The sequence below is a fragment of the Solanum dulcamara genome, chromosome 8 (genome assembly GCF_947179165.1).
Source record: "Solanum dulcamara chromosome 8, daSolDulc1.2, whole genome shotgun sequence".
Taxonomy (NCBI): Eukaryota; Viridiplantae; Streptophyta; class Magnoliopsida; order Solanales; family Solanaceae; genus Solanum; species Solanum dulcamara.
The window spans coordinates 46543936-46564217 of NC_077244.1; positions in this window are offsets into that span (position 1 = coordinate 46543936).

The window sequence follows — 20282 nt, forward strand, 5'->3', positions numbered from 1 at the left end:
GAGAACCGCTTTCTTTATTTTAACCAATATTGGATCCTCACTTTGTTTGCCTTCACATTACTCACAAGACAAGATTCTGAACCATTCTGAACAATCACTCCACCATCTTCTGAATCAACCAAATGAACTACTAAATGGGCAATCCTATAAAAGACACAAACCAACTCTCTTTTCTCATCCTCAATATCAGAAACACTACCCATGGATAGTCTAGTAAGAGTATCCGCAATAACATTAGCTATAAATGGATGGTAAAACACACTTATATCATAGTTCTTCAATAATTCGAGTCACCTCATTCGGTGAAGATTCAAATCTTTTTGGTTAAACACATTGAATACTCAAGATCATGAGTCGGGTAATTCTTTTTGTAAACCTTAAGTTGCCTATAAGCATAAGCAATGAACTTTCCATGTTGCATCAGTACGCAACCAAGACTAATGCAGGAATCATCATAATACACAATAAAACCATCTGAACCATTTGCTAGAGTCAAACTGGGGTTGTAGTAAGTCGAGTCTACAACTCCTAAAAACTCTTCTGACAAGTATCATACCACTGAAACTTGAATTTCTTTTGAGTCAACTTAATCAAAAGATAAGCAATAGAGGATTCCATAAATCGTCTATAATAACCGTCTTAACCCAAGAAACTCCTAATATCTAAGGGATAAAAAGGTCTAGGCTAGTTCATGACCACTTTAGTCTTTTGAGGATCAACATGTATGCCCTCTACAGAAATAATATGGCTAAGGAATGATATAGACCTAAACTAGAACTCACACTTGCTAAACTTAGCAAACAACTGATTATCCTTCAAAATTTGTAAGACAATCCTTAAATGATCTGCATGCTCATCCTCACACAAAGAATAGATCAAGATGTCATCTATGAATACAATAAAGAACGTATCCAAATACTATTTGAACACCATGTTCCACAAATCCATAAAAGTCGTAGGAACATTTATTAGTCCAAAAGAAATAACCAAAAATTCATAGTGACCATACCGAGTTCTAAAAGCTATGTTCAAAATATGACACTCTATTCTGAGCTTGTGATCACCTAATCTGAGGTCTATCTTTGAGAAGCAACAGGCACCCTAAAGCTCGTCGAAAAAGTCATTAATCCTTGGAATGAGATTCATTTTCTTCATTGCTACCTTGCTCAACTAATGATAATCGATGCATGTTCTGAGAGAACCATCTTTCTTAAGAACAAAGAGGACTGGAGCACCCCCTAAAGAAAAATTGGGCCTGATGAAACATTTATCTAGAAAGTCTTTCAATTGAGCTTTTAACTCCTTAAGTTCTATTGGAGTCATTCTATAAGAAGGAATAGAGATAGGTTGGGTATGTGAAAGAAGGTACATGCCAAAGTCGATTTCCCTTTCGGGAGAAACTCTGGGAAGATCTTCGGAAAACACTTCTCAAAATTCATTAACAATAGAAATGGAAAGAAGAGTTGGAGTTTTTGAACTAGTATCCTTAACCCGAACTAGATGATACATACAATCTTTGGAAATCATCTTTCTGGCCTTAAGGTAAGAAACAAATCGACCTATAGGCACTAAAGTACTACTTTTCCATTCAATGACTGGCTCATTAGGAAACTGAAATCTTGTGACTCTGGTTTTACAATCGATAGAAGTATAACAAGTATATATCCATTCCATGCTAAGAATAATATCAAAATCAAGCATGTTTAGCTCAATGAGATCAACTGAGGTAATTTTCTAAAAGAATAATACTTGACAATATCTATAAACCCATTTAGATTAAATTGAGTCTCCAACAGGAGTAGAGACCGGGAAAGGCTCTAATAAGATTTTGGGACTGACATCAAATTTCACAACAATACAAGAAGTCACAAAAGAAAGTTTCTCTCCTAGATATAATAAGGAATAAATATCAATCTAAAAGACTTGTAACATACCAGTGACCACATCAGTGAAATCCTCCTGATCCTTTTGAGTCGAAAGAGCTTAAAATCTATTTTGACGCTGACCACTATAAGAACCAAATGAAGTACCCTATTGAGCCTGGTGACCTAAAAAAGTAAACTGAGCCTACTGACAACCACCCTTACCTTTGATACCAACCAAAGGGAAAATTTTCAACCTATGACTAGTCTTGCCACATCCAAAACATGCATTAGAACCGGCTAAACAATTTCCTTGATGGTTTTTCCCATACATCTACATGCGGGGAAAATCTAACTACTAGGAGAACTCCCTTGATGTTTAGGGTTAGACACCCTATCTTTGTTGAACTACTGACCCAGAGCACTAGATGAAGTTGGCCCAGAGAATATTTATAATAACCACTACCACCAGATCTCTGATGAGAGTAGTCACATTTATAGATCTTTTCCCTCTTAGTCTCTCTGTACCTCTTTTTAAGCTTATCTTCTTCAATTTGTTGATCATGAGTCATCAACCTCGAAATATCCATCTTTTTGATCGACATAGTATTTCTACTTTCTTTGACCACTATTTTGAAAACCCCAAAAATAAACTTGCTTATCTAAGATCTAGAGTCGACTATCATTGTAGGAGCATAATTGGACAATTGAGTGAATTTCAAAGTATATTCTTTCACACTCATATTTATTTTCTTCAAGTTGATTCCTTTTTTAACCTTAGCCTCTCTCATCTTGAGGAGAAATGATCGGTCTCAAAAAGCACCCTTGAACTTATCCCAATCCAAAGGACCAGCATCAATAGACCTCTTTTCCTTTCATTGAGTAAACAAACTAGAGAAACTCTTTTAAATTGATAAGCAGCCAAATCCCTCTTTCCACCGGAGTCACACCCATAATATCCACAATCTTTTGGAGTCCCTTCATAAATTCTTGTGGATTTTCGTCCACCTTAGAACCATGGAATTCTGGAGGATTCATCCTTGTGAAGTCTTGAACCCTAGTTGCCATCGTACCTATATTTGGGTTCACAGAAGGTACAACCTCTCTATTAGCTTGTGCCATTATACATTGGACCAATGCTTGAAAAATAGTCCTAAATTCAGCATAATTGACTTGCTCGTCCAAGGGATCAACTAGAGCTTGAGGTACTTATTGCTCCTTATCTTGATTCACATTCCTACTCAATAGAGCTCTTCTTGGAGGCATGATTTGGAAGCGCATAAAACATGAGTTAGAAGGAAACTTATAGTGTTCAACTCTATCAAACGACTTGAGAGTAACGAAAGAAGTAAAGTTTCTTAGATGTCTCATAGCCTCTTATTCATAGATGTGGAGTGCTTCACACTAATAAACAAGACTCTACTCAACGCGGCTTGTTAGACACCTAGGATTTTTTTAAAAACCTAATTCTCTGAATACCAAATTTATCATGATCCAAACTACCCCCAGGTGTGGCATGGCTAATAGAATCTCGAAAGACTCAAAACATGCTACCTGACATAAGCATGACACTAAGATAATGAAACATCATAAAATAAATTAAAAAGGGGAATATAAGTATCTGAAAATCTCAATATAAAGAGAATCTAAAGATAAAAGACTATAAGATGAAATATTATGTCTGGCAATAATCCTCTATCATAGAAGAGATGCTAGAGCAAGTCTCTAGCTAGCTCGAAAATATAAAACTTAGGTAAAGTCTGAATGAAAGTCATATGAGTCATGTCCTCAAAGCATGAAGACTTATTAATAATAGTCAAGCTGATAGGATCCAATACTAACCGCGACCCCAAAAATGTGCATGAGAACTTATGTTATGAGATAATATAGGGAAAAGTATATGGTCAGTACTATGAAATCGACTGAATATGGAGAACATACATGAGTAACATGGTATAATACATGATAGGTATGGAAACATGATAATGCAATGACCAAGCTAAAAGATGATATAATTTTGTTTAAATCATTATTTAAAATAAAATACATGGTCAATGCAATACTCGTAAAAGAATCACAGTCATACTGTAAGTGAGAGTTACCATTAACTGACATAAATCATGTGAGCTATAACATGATGTTCTGCATCTTACTCCCACAACGAAAAGAGATCGTCTTACTGTCCAAGGTAAAGAACATGATCATAAGCTTAGGTGGATCCATTAGCTAGTCTTGTCCAATTGAGACATCCTATGGGGGAACATAGTTCTAGGACCTGGGTAATCGTCGCTAGTCTAACTCGGTGCTAGGTAAGCTCTCAACAAAAATAACATACACATACATATGAGTCTTTGAAATTGTAGGAATCTAGTAATACCAAGTTCATCATAACATACTTAAAATCATAATAATACCTACTTTCAAAATATCATAATCATAACATAACCAAATCATAATAGACACTTAATTGACTAGATCATAATACGCTTTTCATAATAAGTTCACACTTTAATTGAAATTGGCTAAATCATAATAATCTTTCATAAAGAGAATACTTCTATCGGAAGAAACCTTGTTTTATTAAAAATCATATTGATACTTTATTCAAAAATATCCTTAAATCATAGTTTATTCAATTCATGATGCATGCATAAACTGCAAAACTTGATTTCAAAATGAACATATTCATATAGCATGGGTTCATGTAAAAATCTGTTGAAAACATGTAATTGTGATAAAATCATGCATAATAAGATCAATAGGAATGAATAACATAATAATTGATTGAATCCATAACAAAATCATAGAAACCCTAGAATTTTGGATGATATCATAAAGATAATTTGAAGGTTCTTTGGGACTTTATGGATGGAATTCTCATATACCTCTATGAATCCTAGCCTCAAAATTGGAAGAGGAGACTTGAAACTTAAAGAACCCTAATTCACCTTAAGAGAATCCTTGAACAAGAAAACTTGATATCTTTTAGAGTTTTGAGTGAATGAGAGGGAATAAGAGAATTTTGAAGTGTAAATTCAGTTGTAGGGCTTAGGAAAAGTTTAGAAATGACATAATTTAGGACTTAAAAGAATAGGAAAAGACTGACATAACCTTGAGAAAAATAACTTTCGAAGAGACTCTATGGACCCACTATGGTCCATAGGTCCTCCTACGAACTATCCTGTTGGTCAGTAGGTAAGTTCAAAAAGTCAAAAATCCAGTCAAATTTCTAAGAATCCACTCTATGGTCCATAGACCTCTCTACGAGTTGTAGGCCCTTCTCGTCCTGTTGAAGCCCTAAACTCAACTCTTAGAACCCCACCTATGACTCACCCTACCACCTGTATTTTCTTCCATGAATCGTCCGGTGGGCTCGTACAAAATCCTTTGAGACTTGACATTTACCTAAATTCCAAGACTCACCTACAACTGCCTATCTACGGGTTGTAGGACCTTGTTATATCCGTAGGTGGCTTTATGGGAACCTACACCAACAAATGTTCTGCAATTTCCTCTCTAATCAAACTTTTCAACTTCTAAGGTGTTCCAATATCTCCCCTTTAGAAATATTCGTCATCGAATGAGGCTCAACGTAGCATGAATAAAGTAGGAAAAGAAATCTAACAACCAAAGATGAATGCCAAACATATCAAAATTCATAAAACCAAGGAGTAATCGATCCCAAGCTAAAACAAGAACTTAAAAACTGATTTTAGAAAAATGCATGCAAATGAAAACATGAGAATAATAGAAACACATGAATCTGAAAGAGTAAACATGAGGAGCTAACAACTCAAGCTCAAATCAAACAAGAGGGAAAGAGATAAGGATATCGGATATATTGGCTTCGGCCTCCTAAGAAGTACCTCAACCAACTAATTTCTCCAAAGGAACTTCACCGAAGCAACTTCTTTATTTCTCAACTTTCAAACTTGACGATCTAGAATCTCAATCGGAACCTCTTCGTGAGAGATACTTTGTTTAACTCCAACACTTTCTAATGTCATAATCATGGTCGGATCACCAATACACTTTTTCAACAAAGAAACATGGAACACCAGATAGATTGATTCTAACTCTGAGGGTAAATACAACTCATAGGCCACCTTGCCATAACGCCTCAGAATCAGATAAGGGCCAATATAAATAGGACTGATCCTTCCTTTCTTACCAAACCTTATCACACTATTCATAGATGAGATTTTCAAATAAACTCAATCACCAACATCAAATTCAAGCTCTTTTCTTTTCATATCAGCATAGGATTTTTGTGTACTCTAGGCAATTCTCAACCTCTCTCTAATAAGTCAAACATTCTTCATAGCCTCATCTACTAACTCAGGTCCTATCAAAGCAACCTCATCAAATTCAAACCAACTAATAAGAGACCGACACCTCTACCAAAGAAAGCCTTAAACTGAGCTATCTGAATGCTAGAATAGCAATTATTATTATAAGCAAACTTGGTCAAAGGCAAATGATCATCCCAATTACCTTTAAAGTCAATAACAAATGTTCTCAACATTTTGTCTAAAGTCTAAATAGTCCTCTCAGACTGGCCATTGGTCTATGGATGAAAAGATGTACAAAGCTTAGCTTGAGCACCAAGACCCTTCTGAAATGATCTCCAAAACTGAAAAGTAAATTGAGTACCCTTGTCCAAAATGATCGAAAATGAAACACCATTAAACTTAACCAACTCCCAATTGTAAAGTCTAGCATAATCCTTGGCTGAATAGGAAGTCTTAAATGGAAGAAAATGTGCCAACTTAGTCATCCGATCTACAACAACCCAAATCAAATCATGCTGGCAATGTGTATGAGGTAAACCCATGATGAAATCCATATTGAAATATTCCCACTTCCAAGTAGGAATATTAATGTTTTGATCCATACCACCAGGTTTCTGATGCTCAACCTTATTTGTTGGTAATTTGGACACTTGGCAAAAATTTCCACAATGTCCTTCTTTATGTCATTCCACCAATAAACTTTCCACAAATGGAGATACATCTTACTGGATCTCGGGTGAATGGAATATCGATAACTGTGGTTTTCTGTTAGAATTTTCAACCTCAAATCATCAATATTTGGAATACAAAATCAACCCTGATATCGAAGCACACCATCTCCCTCTTGGGAGATAGACTCAACAGTCTTTTTTGAGAACCACTTTCTTTAATTAAACTAAGATTGGATCCTCACTTTGTTTTTCCTTCACATTACTCACAATAAAAGATTTTGAAATTTTCTAAACAACTAGTCCACCATCTTCTGAATCAACCTAACAAACTCCCAAATGGGAAAGCCTATGAACATCAAAAACTAACTCCCTTTTCTCATCCTCAACATGAGAAACACTACCCATGGACAATTTTCTAAGCACATTCACCATAATATTAGCTTTACCTAGATGGTATAACACACTTATATCATAGTCCTTCAATAATTCAAAAATCACTAGAGAAGAAGACTTGAGTTCTTTTGGGGTTTTGAGTGAATGAGAGGGAATGGGAGAATTTTGAAGCATAAATTTAGTTATAGGGCTTAGGAATATTCTAGAAACAACATAGTTTAGGACTTAAAAGAATAGGAAAAGACTGAAATAACCCTGAGAAAAATAATTTTAAGAGGGACTCTATGGACCCACCTATGGTTCGTAGGTCCTCCTACGAACCGTCCTGTTGGTCCATAGGTCAAGTTTAGAAATTCAGAAATGCAGTCAAAATTCCACGAATCCACTCTACAGTCTGTAGGCCACTCTACGAGTCATAGGTCCTTCTCGTCCTATCAAAGCCCTAAACTCAACTCTGTGAACCTCACCTAAAACTCACCATATGACTCGTATCTCTTTCTATGACTCATCCTGTAGGCTCAAACAAAAGCTTCTGTGTAATACCTTGGAAGTTGAAAAGATAAAAAAGGAAAGAAAAGTTGCAGAAATTACTAGTACAGGCTCCTACGAGCTACCTACTGGTCGAACAAAGTCTTATGGCTCATAGGAGCAAATATTAGGTATCCTGACACTTGGGAAAAATTCTAAAGTTAGGAAGATCTAGAAAAGCCCACTTACAGTCCATACAAGGACATACGGACCGTAGGATGCAACTGTAAGATGAGTTTAAAGACAATGTGTCAAGGGTCAAATTCCACAAAGGGGTCATACAAACCATAGAAGGAGGTACAGACCACATGTGGCCCCATACATAAGATTCAGAGAAGTGATCTTTGGAGTCATATACGACGAGTGAGGTCTACGGACCATAGATCCACCTACGACCCATAGGGTAGAGTTGTAGGATGAATTCAAGTAACTTGGATTTTTGTTCATGATTTTCACAATATAGAGTGACCTATGACCCATAGGTAGGGTCTGTAGGGTCACTTTAGCAGAGTTTACCTAGCATTATTTTTGACATTTTCCATTGTTTAACGCCTAAACTATATAATTTTTGGAATTGGCTTTTTGATTGACACTTCACAATGTGTAATAGGTGTTTCACCAGCTAAAGGTTGGTTCCACTAGTCCTTGCTAATATGAATAGGCGTTTTTATTGGTTCTTCACCATATGGAATAGGCACTTTATCGGTTAAAAGCAAGTCAAGTGATAGGGATCGAGTGCAAAGTCATATTTGATGCTACAAAGACTTCCTTTGGAGTATTCCAAGGATATTCCACACTATGGTATGGTGTATCCCATCTAAAATAGTAGTTGGGTAATTACAGTGCAGAGTGTCCCTAAGAAGGGAGGTATGAAAGTGGTGGACAATGCAAAGAATGAATTGATCCCTCTCAGGTCGATCACAGGCCCGCGAGTGTGCATGGACTACTACAAATTGAACAAATGGACCTTGAAATAATACTTCTCAATGTCTTTCATAGATCAAATGCTAGATAGATTGACAAGTAGAGGCTGGTATTACTTCTTAGATGGCTATCTAGCTATAACTAGATCTTTATTGTTCTAAAGGATCAGAAGAAAATGACATTTACAAGTCCTTATGAAACTTTTGCGTTTAAGCGCATGTTGTTTGGGTTGTGTAATGCACCCGCCACATTCTAGAGGTGTATCATCTTTATATTTTTGGACATGGTGGAAGATACACTTGAGGTATTTATGGATGATTTATCTATAGTTGGTGATTATTTGATGAATGCTTGATAAATCTTAGCAGAGCACTACATATATGTGAAGAGGCCAATCTAGTTTTAAATTGGGAAAGGGCCACTTAATGGTGAAGAAGGGCCCAGCAGTAGGGTCTGGGGAAGGAGCATTAGGGTAGGCGATGGTCATTGCATGGTGGGATATAACAAGTTGCTAGAATCGGCACCCACCTACCTAAGCAAGAGTTGTGAAGAGAACAATTCGACATAACTTATACGGTAACCAGAGGATAATCAACCCATAACATGTTCCTACGTGAACCAACAATTTCCCACAAATCTCATTGATTTCCCCCAAGAAACGACCTCCTAATATGACTCAAGAAAGGTTGTATTAGAGAAAATGAAAGCTGAAAAGGGGACTAAAATATTTATAGCTACCTGACATTTTTGCCTCCGCAAAATGTGTGAGTTAGTCCATGACGCAAAGGTCAAGTTGACTGACCCTCCACAATCATGGAAACTGGTTTGAGAACACGGTGGTCAAAAGCCTTACACTCCACAAATGTGGAGCCTATTCGGTGAATACGGAGGTCAAATGCCTAGACCTCCACGAACATGACCCAAGGTTTTTGAATGCAGAGAACAAACCATGATGCGCCAACAAAGAATGCATCAGCTCATTTTGGAGTTGAGAAATATGCCCTAACAAGGGATTGGGATTAGTTCAAAAATGAACTATGCTACCCCATAAAAATTGGCATTCCAAACTCAATAAAATCGATGAAACAACCAACTAAGTTTGTCTTGATAGAATGTTGACCCAAGTCAACACTTACAAAAAGATACTAAAATAACAAAATTCCAAATACCAAAAAATCATCCTGATCACCTGGAATCCGAAACAAAGGTCGTTATAGACCAAACTCGACATTTTAGAGCTAAATGTGCTGACGAAATTCTTGTTCAAGCACGTTTACCAAGAACATTGATTGAAGTCTAGTCTTTGCAAAACCTTCACAAATATCTTGCCTAACTGATCAAACTCATATCGACTACCTTGGGACCCAAACCAACCACCCTACTAGGCCAAAATGGAACTTTTGAGGCTAATGGAACTGATAGAAATTTCATACGACATCAAATTCGTTGGATGTTGAGCAAAGTCAACTCTTTCAACTTAAAAACTTCCAAAAGGAAAAAAACTCACTCAAATCTCTCCCAACACCTCAACAAGTATGCCACCCATCCCAACATACCACAAAAGCTACATAAAGGGGAAAAATAGTAATTTTACATACAAAGCAAGTAAATGACATGAGGGTCATTACAACATCCACTACTAAAAGGACTTTCGTCCTCAAAAGTTAAAGAAAAAAGAGTAACTAAAGGCTTAAAAAGGTGAAGATATTAGGTCTACATGTTAGGCTCAATCTAATAAGTAGCCTCCTCGAATGGATGATGCCTCCACCAAACCTTCACCGATGAGATCTCCTTGGACCTCAACTTTCTAACCTGTCTATCTAAAATAGCCACAGGCTCCTCCTGAAATACCAAAGACTCATCGAGCTGAAATGAATCCCACAGGGGAACTTAAAACTCATGTGGAATATTTGCCTTAACATAGAAATATGAAACACAAGGTGAACACTCGAAAGAGCTAACGTAAGGCTAACTCATAAGCCACCTCTTCAATACACCTCCAAATCTCAAAACCGCCAATTAACCTAGGGATAATCTTGACCTTTCTCCCAAATCTGATCACGCCCTTTATGGAAAATACTCGTAGGAACACACGATCGCCAAAATTGAACTTTAGAGTCATATTCTCCAATCAACATAACTCTTTTGCCTACTTAGGGCAAAATGGAGTCGCTCATGCATCATACTAACAGTATCCATAGAATCACTCAATGAGTTAGTGCCCCATGGCCTAATCTCGAAAGAGTTAAACTAGCCCATTGGAGATCAACACTTATTACTATATAATGCCTCAAATGGAGCTATTTAAATACTTGAATGTGAGTTATACGTAAACTCTATCAAAGCCAAGAACTAGCCCTACTGACCTTTGAAGTCAATAACACGGGCCTGAAGTATGTCACAACTTGAATAGTCCTCAGACTTACTGCCAGCCTATGGATGAAAAGTTATGCTGAGCTTAACTTTAGTACCTAACTCCCGCTGAATAGACCTCTAAACACATGAACTAAACTAAGTACCACGATATAAAATGATAGACATAGGCACCTATGTGCAAACAGATAATCTCTCGAATATAGATTTGACCAACCTCATTGAACTTAGAAAGTCTGAACCGATAGAAAATAAGCAGACTTGGTCAATCGATTTATGCAACAAATCACATCAAACCTCCAAAAAGTATATGGCAAGACTACCTCGAAGTCCATAGCTATCCTCTTCAACTTCCACTTTAGAATGGGTAGCCACTTGATCAAAATACTTGGCCTCTATTGCTCGAACATCATCTGCTGATAGTTCAAGCAACTAGCTACAAATACTATAATGTCACTCTTCATCCCACACCACAAGTAATACTGCCTCAGATCATAATATATCTTCACCGCACTATGATGAATTGAGTATCTAGAATAATATGACTCCTCCATAATCAACCTAACCAAATCTCAGACTTTAGGAACACAATTATGACCTTCAATCCTTATAACACCCTCTTGATCTAAGGTTGACTTTTGCCAACCACTAAATACCCTATCTGGAATCACCCTTAACCACAGGTCTAAATGTTATGTCCGAATCTTCTCTATCAAAGAGGATCTAACCTCTACAAAAAGCTAGACCCTGCAAAGATCAAAAATATCAAGGTGAACCATCTGGTTTGCTAAGGACTGAATATCTAAAGCTAAAGGTCTCTCCACCATGTCTAAGAAATCCAAACTCCCCATATTCACCGCCTTTCGTCTCAATTCATCTGCTACCATATTTACTTTGCATGGGTGATAGAGGATCATCACATCATAGTCCTTCAGTAACTCTAGCCACTTACGTTGTCTCAGATTAAGGTTCTTTTGGCTGAAAATATACTGAAGACTATGGTGATTGGTGAAAACCTCACAATGAAATCTATAAAAGTAGTGCCTCCAAATCTTCAATATGAAGACTACCACCACCAACTCTAAGTCATAAATGGGGTAGTTTTTCTCGTGAATCTTCAGCTTCTTGGAAACATATGCAATAACTCTTCCCGGTTGCATTAACACACAACCCAAATTGATACCGAAAGCATCACAATATACCATAAATATATGGCTCTTAACAAGAAGATTTAGAATTAGTGCGGAAGTCAATAATGTCTTGAGCTTCAGAAAGCTCACCTCACACTCATCAGACCACCGAAAAAGGGATAATTTTTTGAGTTAATCAAATCAAAGGTGCTACAATCAAAGAAAATTCTCCACCAACTACCTATAGTAGCCTACTAACCTAATGAAACTGCTAGCCTCAATAGAAAAAGTAGGCCCGACCCAATCACGGACTGCCTCAATCTTAGTTGGATATACTATAATCTCATCATTAGACACCAATGGCCCCAGAATGCCACAACCCCAAGCAAAAACTCACACTTAGTGAAATTGGCATACAACTATTAATCTCACAAGGTATGGAGAACAATCATCAAATATTACTCATATTGCTCCCTACTCTCTATGTAGACTAGAATGTTATCGATAAACACTATCACAAAGTGATAAACAGTCAACTATGTCTCTTGTTTTAGAGCATAGGCAGTCGTTTGCAAAATAATACCCAATTGATTAGGTTGGGATCAAACCTCATAGACTGGTAGATGGGACTCTTCTTCAATTGATTCGACAATTCAAAAAAGTTAGCAATTATAGTTCTCAACAAACATAAATATATAAAATTAGGAATTTTTTCTAGCAACTACAAATTATCACTGTTTTTTTTTTTTTTTTTTTTTTTTTTTTTTTTTTTTTTTTTACGGGAACAGACCCTACACGAGGCTCCCACCTCTCGTGCACAGTCAGGGGTTAAGCAACACCCCCAAGCCTTAACATAAATAATCAAAATAAAAATACAAGGAGGGGGACATAAACCTTACCTCCGATCCTATGGTGGTTCATAAGTCGGCTAACCTATTAAGGTCGGCTAACTCATCCCCGATACAAAAAAGAAACTAACTATAACTAGAAAGCATTAAACCTGTGAGAGGACTCCTCCCGGTACAATTCAACTATGAAAGCATAAATGAGGGAGACTCTCCCCTTCCATGAGAAAAAATAAAAGTAACCTACACTAGTCCTATTCAACTATGCTACGTACCAGACATAGCTACATTGAAGAAGAACAAGCATACGAAACTTCTATCTCGCATGGGATGGGGAATTCCTTTCATCTTTGCTCCTTTTAGTCTTGTCGTACCAAGTAAATCCAGGTGAAGTGTGCCTTTGTATCAGCATCATGATTACCAGCTATGGAGGTTGAAAGGAAGGAAGTAGCTGCATGGTGGTCCAAATGTATGGTTGCTGCAGACCTGTACCTGCACAGCCAAACAAGACCAACAATACATTCAACCAAAGAGGTGTGCAAGCTGCTGTAGCATTAGCTTGTATTTGTTCCTTGGCTGCTGCAAGTTGGTGGAGCTGTTGCAGCTGTTGATGGAATGCATCCAAGGCTGCCAATCTGCAGGTGGCTGCAGGTTCCCTAGGCTGCTTGTTGGTCTTTGTTTTGAGGTGGTTAGGCCTCTTGGAGCACCTGCACAAAATAACAAAACCAACAAACTTGTATATGTTTCTTGTCTGCTGCAGGTTGATGGAGTTGTTGCTGGAGTGTGTTAGTAGTGGAGAATGTGTTTGGCAAGCTGAGGGTGCTGCTCCAAAGCAGCCCCAAGATACTGCAGTCCTTTTAGCAGTCTGCCAGCTGCATTGGTGAAGCTGAGAATGACTGGTCATGGAGATCAATGCATTCTCCTGGAGGGGGGTGAAGCTGGGGTACCTGCATAGACAAACACAACCAACAAGACAAACAGCCAAATACAAGCAACCAAACAACCACAAAATCCAGAAGGAAGTTGCTGCTCTGCATAGTCCTTGTGTAGGCCTCTTAGTGAAGGTATTTGTTTTGGTGGTTGTATCTGTGCTGTGCTCTATGTAGGTGTTGGAAACACATGTTGATGAGTTCATCCTGACATCTGCATCTACACCACAAACAAGAACCAGCAAGAAAGGAGCTGCTGCAAGTGGTGTGTTATTAGAGTTATTAGAGAAGGCATAGGTGGATTGGATTTGTTCCTTGTCTGCTGCAGGTTGGTGCTGGGGTGTGTTGATAATAGAGAGTGTGGTTGGCCAGCTGAGTGTGCTACTCCATATAAGCCCAAGGTTACTGCAGCCCTCATAGCAGTGCCAAATAGGTTCTAAGCACAGAAAGTCAACCAAAGACAAGCAACAAAGCAAACAAGTGTTGAGCTGCTGCAGGTGTTGCAGGTGTTGGGCTGCTGCAGGTGTTGAGCTGCTGCAGATGTTGTCCTCTATGATTTTGATGTTAAAGCATGTTGGTGTAAGTCTCCAACAACCTGCAAATACACAGCAAGTAACCAAAGACAAGCATAGACATATACAGGTTAGTAGAGAGGAATGGATCTCAAATAGGATTTTGGAGCCTGTTAGCATTTTCCATGTCGCTCGACTAACGTCTCCACTTATCCGTTTGAGCTGAAATTTCATGAGGTTTGCATATATATTCTTTACTTTAGCCTTGCAAAGTTTGAAGGCTTGATTCCCAAGTTGGAGCTTCCATTTAGCAAATTTCTTCCTTTTTAAGCTTAAGACAGCTGATTGTTTCAAGCTCGCTCGCCTAACGTCTAAAATTATCCGTTTTGGCTGAAATTTCTTGGGCCTTATCAAAAATATATATGATACCATCCTGCAAAGTTTGGGAGACTTTGGACAAGTCCACAAGTTACTCCCTACCCTGCACCTACTGCCCTGCTGAGGCTTAGAGGTTGCAGGGGGTTTGGAAGATGTTGTTGTGCTCTTGTCTATGTATTTGTTGTTGAAGAATGCTAATATATTGCTCCAGACACCTGCAATAATACAACAAACAAGCCCAAACAAAACATAATATACACAGACTATCAATAGAGAGGGGACCTCAGTAAGAGCTTTGGAGAGTGTTATCATTTTCCAAGCCGCTCGACTAACGTCTCCAATTATCCATTTGAATTGAAACTTTATGGAGTTAGCATGTATATCCTCTCCTTTAGTCCTGCAAAGTTTGAAGACTTGTTTCCCAAGTTGGAGGGTCCAAATTACTAAAGACCCTCTCTTTAGGCTTAAGGCAGCTGAATGTTTCCATGTCGCTCGCCTAACGCCTCCATTTATCCGTTTGGGCTGAAACTTCTTGGGGCTTGTCAAAATAATATATTCTAACTTCCTGCAAAGTTTGGGGGGCATTGGACAAGTCCACATGCTACTCCACACCCTGCACCTGCTGCCCTGCTGAAGCTTAGAGGTTGCAGGGTGTTTGGAAGTTGTTTTTGTGCTCTTGTCTATGTATTTGTTGTTGAAGAATGCTAATATATTACTCCAGACACCTGCAATAATACAACAAACAAGCCCAAACAAAAAATAATGTACACAGACTAGCAATAAAGAAGGGACCTCAGTAAGAGCTTTGGAGAGTGTTATCATTTTCCAAGTCGCTCGACTAACGTCTCCAATTGTCCATTTGGGTTGAAACTTTATGGATTTAGCATATGTATCCTCTCCTTTAGTCCTGAAAAGTTTGAATACTTGTTTCCCAAGTTGGAGGGTCCAAATTACTAAAGACCCTCTCTTTAGGCCTAAGGCAGCTGAATGTTTCCATGTCGCTCGCCTAACGCCTCCAATTATCCGTTTGGGCTGAAACTTCTTGGGGCTTGTCAAAATAATATATTCTAACATCCTGCAAAGTTTGGGGGGCATTGAACAAGTCCACCTGCTGCAACTCACCCTGCACATCTTACCCTGCTGAATCTCAGTTACAGGTGTTGCAGGGAAGGTGTTAGCATTAGTGAGAGGCTGAATATTTGGTGAAGTCCTAGCATAACAAATTATCACTGTTAAGTATTGAAAACAAGGATTTAATAACAATGTTGTAAACCAAGATTGGAATGTACTAGCGGTGTATGTATAACGATTAGGATTTCAACTCAAATAGGCTAAGATTAACCTCAACAAAAGAGATTGGTAATGAATAGAGGCTGGTCTAGGCTATGCTTTGATATTCTCTCAAACTATCAAGCATATGTCCCTTGGTTTTTTTTCAAACACCAAGACCCTTTAAAAAAACACCAAACATTGCTTGAGTAGATGGACTATCCCTCGCTCACATCATTAAATGAGAAATCATTTGAGTTATCCCATCCTAGGCTCAAACCCATAAAGTAATTATAACAAGTGGTCACAATTGAGTCTTACCCAACTCTATTTTACTTTTCCAAGCAAAAATGGGTTAGAGATCTCAATCAATATTTGTAACCACTAATTTTTTAGATTAAAACTTTAAGACAACAATAGATCCATGTCATACAATTAACTTTAGAGAAGATTAATCAAAACTCATTCGGAGTTTTACACTGCCATCAAGCACACATGTCCCTAGCTATGGAGTTAGCTACTCATAAAATAGGGAATAAAGATAATATTCATAAAGGAAATCTTCGTTCCAAGCTCAAATGATGAACAAAATCTGAATCCAGACTTTGGAGAATACAATATTGAAGGTTTTTTTGTCACTAAGCTAAGAGTTCTCTACTATGGAGATGAAGGATCTATCTCTCTAGAAACTTCTCTCTACTCTCTATAATTGGTAAATTGAATAATGATAATAATGACACATAATTGCAAAAATTCCTATTTTGGACCTTAGAACTTTCCCAAAGGAAGCATTAATTTTCATAAATGCATTTTGGTCAGGTTCCATGTCGAAACTTGCACTAGACTAGCAAACCACCGATCCACCATTATGAGACACCAGTCCTTGCCTTATTTTGACCTTCAGTGCTTCCATGAGCTTTTGCACAGGAATCGATAAACTATCAATCATTTATCGTACTACATCGAATGTAATGCAGTTACTAGTGTAGCTTGCTCTAGTCAAGACGATGTTTAGCTGGCGAGATGTCTGTCAACTTCTGTGAAGCTCTAGTTACTTCACCAGTGCACTTCAGTGATTTTTAGCTCCAAATCCTTTAAGCTTGATTTTTCTAAGGAATGCTTGCACATAAGAGAAGTAGGGCCTAAAACCCCTTTAATTAGCATTAAATCAAGAATTTGAGTCTAATGAGTATGTAAAATACCAACTAAACAAACCTAAAACTTAAACTATTGATTGTCCTCAAGCAAAATACTCACTAAGCACAAGATTCAAGCTAAGCTGCACCTAAGTAAAGATTTTCACATTCACATACTTGACTCAAAACAAACAAACATAAATAAAAGACTCAAAGAACATGACTCTAAGACATGCATCACCCACTATTGGTCCTACCACTATTTGTTAGGCAAAGGTTAAACAAAACTCTTTTAAAGCACTATTTTGGGAAAATCTTCTCTTCAAGCACAAGTTCAAATAATAATCTCAAGTCAATGGCATCAACCTTCTTGGTATTGCCTAAAGATTCATGTGAGCTTATCACATTCATGCAACTCAATTAAGATCAAGACATTACTATTCATATGAAGGATGCACTTCCGCTTACACAAGAGAGAAGCCCAATCACAATTATGAATACGATTTCAAGGAATTATAAATTATGCAAGAAACACGCTCACTCTCACAAATTAATTCACGTATATACACATTGACCCATAGGCTTGCCCTGTATGTAGATCGCCACTAATGTGGATTGAAAATGCTCAAAATCCCAAAGGATTTACGGGAATAATTTAGGCTTGGGAAAAAGGTGGTGTATCATTTGGTCAAGTGACTAAGATGCCTCCCTAATGCTTTCATTCCTCATTGTGAGCATATGCTCACATTTTTGGTTTTGTCATCCACCTTATTTCTTCTTTTTCATGACGATGACTAACTTTACTTCCCTTTTTTTACACTTGAGGGCTATGCATACATTTAGCTGACACCTAATCATGAAGCTTGTGGTGCTCTGTACTAATTTAGCTCACAACTCTTTGTTTTCCTTTTTCCACAACCCCCAAACTTAGGCTTTTGTCTACATATTTCATCATTCATCTTTTATCTGTTTCTCCCACAAACTTAGGCTTTTAGCCTATTTCACAATATTTAGCACATGAGGAGACATGAGGCAACACAAAGAGTTACATTAGTTTAATTTATGTGACAAGGTGGCTAAAGAATTTGGTTTAGACTCAAAGAGACTGACTAAGATTATGTCATTTGGAAGAAAAAAATTGGGAAAGAGTGTCTATTCATAAGGGCCTCAGTTCATCTTTGAAGACTTCAATCTAGAACTTCACCTTGAAGTAAATTTTGGGGTAAGTCCTAGAAAACACATATATACAAGAATGAATTAAATCATTTCCGCACATGGCATTTCAATCCAACAAATTTATAAGTTATTCTCAAAATCAATTGAATCAAATGACTTTTGACAAACTATAATGAGGATATCCCCTCTTATAAGTCATAAATCCAAATCAAGAATGTACGAAACATGACAAGAGATTCTCTTTCAATTTTCCTTTCCCAAAAAAAAATCATTTGGAATTTTTTACCTTTGTCAATCACAAAACTTTTGGTGGTTCCTCTTGTAAGAGATGCGATAAATGACTCAAATACTAAAAGTTGGTAATTTCTATAAGAAATTTGTCTCATAATATATCATTAGAGAAATACCAACCTGGTTCGACACAAATAGACTCAAGAAGATAAAAATAAAATATTTTGCTCCTTGAGAAAGAACTGTAGTATAAAGAAACCCTTGAAGTTTATTTGACTCACTACTATTTACCGAGATAATTTTGCATCATGAGCTATAAATTCATTATGAGAACAAGGCCTATAGAAAGGCACTAAGCATGAATATCAAGCACGTGTAGCAAGACAATAGGAAAATGTAGAACCAACTCAGCTAATGGATCAACAAACCACAAGATTATGCCTCAAAGGCATATTTGTCTTTTAGGGAATAGTCATAAAATAGCTAAATTGACCAACACATTAATTCAAGGAATATCAAATTACATACAAATCACAAATAATGTGCCTCCCCCCACTCCAAAAATAAATAAATTGAGGTAGCATTTTCCTCAATTCTTAGGAGTAAAGAAAGAAAAGGGAGGCATTTCTTGGTTTACTCTTCTTCATCCTCCTCTCCTGCATTTGTTGTCGTTTCATCACTTGTGTCATCCTTGTGCAACTCGATTGGCACACAAGACTTACCTACACCTCCTTGCGAGTATAATCCCCTTAATGTTTCTTCCATAGCTTGCTGCATCTCAGTTGTTTCTTCATTAACTCCCTCCTCAATGATCCTCATGCTTCTCATCAATGATTCTATAGGACCAAAGGTGTTTTTATGAGCTTTCATGACTTTAATCAACATACCCATCCCAGTATTATCCATTGAGTCCTTTTCTTTCAGATCGTGCATATAATATTTTAGAGTGGTCACCGCTCCTTCTACCATATCAATCCGCTTGCACAATTTGTCTACACTACTAGTTAGACCCCTCATTGCCTTTTCTATTATAGCTATGAGCATGTCAGAGAGAGACTTTGCAAGCTTCTTCAATTGGCAGTCATTAGAATAAGTTACTCCCATCAATATATGGTAGGCAATCTAATTAGATGAAGGTTGTAATGAGGCTCCTCCTAATGATGCTCTCTCTCTCTCTCATAGTTGCTTGACCTGATTCTACTGTGTCTGATGCTTCTAGAGTTTCTTGAAGGAAGGATTGAACTCCCAGAACTTGCAACTTATATTTTTTGACCCTTGATGGCTCATCATATCTCCTACAGTCGATATCAAGCACCCCAATAGCTCTTGAAGAGAAATCAAAGGAGAAAAACCTCACATTAGTATGAACACGCAATTTGCTAATTAGCACATGAATTCATATTGGTGTTGCAACTATTTCTCTATAATTGATCTACACCCTAGTCGTTCAGCAAGTAATGTGTATGGAAGCTTCATTATGAACTCTTTGGTCATTTTAATAATACATGAGTCGTGCACATACAAATTCCAACCTCAATTTAGCTTTGAATTTAAATTCTTGATGAGCTATCTCACCTCCCTTCTTGGCCCATATGGGTTGGTCTACTACAATATTATCGACAACCCATTAGAG